The sequence below is a fragment of the Camelina sativa genome, unplaced genomic scaffold (assembly GCF_000633955.1).
Source record: "Camelina sativa cultivar DH55 unplaced genomic scaffold, Cs unpScaffold10292, whole genome shotgun sequence".
Classification (NCBI taxonomy): Eukaryota; Viridiplantae; Streptophyta; class Magnoliopsida; order Brassicales; family Brassicaceae; genus Camelina; species Camelina sativa.
In genome coordinates this window covers 1-390 of record NW_010931344.1, presented here as the reverse complement: position 1 = coordinate 390, position 390 = coordinate 1, and the positions used below count along the sequence as shown (strand labels likewise).

General features: G+C 40.8%; 1 pseudogene; it reads left to right on the top strand.

Moving 5' to 3' along the window:
* The first annotated feature begins 3 nt into the window (after positions 1 to 3).
* LOC104775216 lies at positions 4 to 387 on the top strand (annotated as a pseudogene).
* The last annotated feature ends 3 nt before the right edge of the window (positions 388 to 390 follow it).

Below are 390 nucleotides of genomic sequence, written 5' to 3'. Positions count from 1 at the left end.
CCTTATGAAAAAGGAGTGTTCGCCCTCTCCGTTCACATCCCAACACAATATCCTTTTGAACCACCCAAAATCACATTCAAGACCAAGGTAACCAAAAATCAGATAACCGGTTTAAGTAATAGCTAGGTAATTTTTGGTTTCCGGTTTAAAATTTCGTTTTTTTTTTACTGCGTCCAGATTTTTCATCCTAATATAAGCCAAAGAGGAGAAATCTTTGTTGATATATTGAGATCAGGGTGGTCATCCGCGTTGACCATCAATGTGGTACTGCTTTCTATATGTTCGATTTTATCGGACCCGGTTGAACCGTTTTTGGTTAGGAATCATGCCGCGAGACTGTACCGGAAAGACCGGAATGCTTACGTGAAAGTTGCACGAGAATGGACTGTG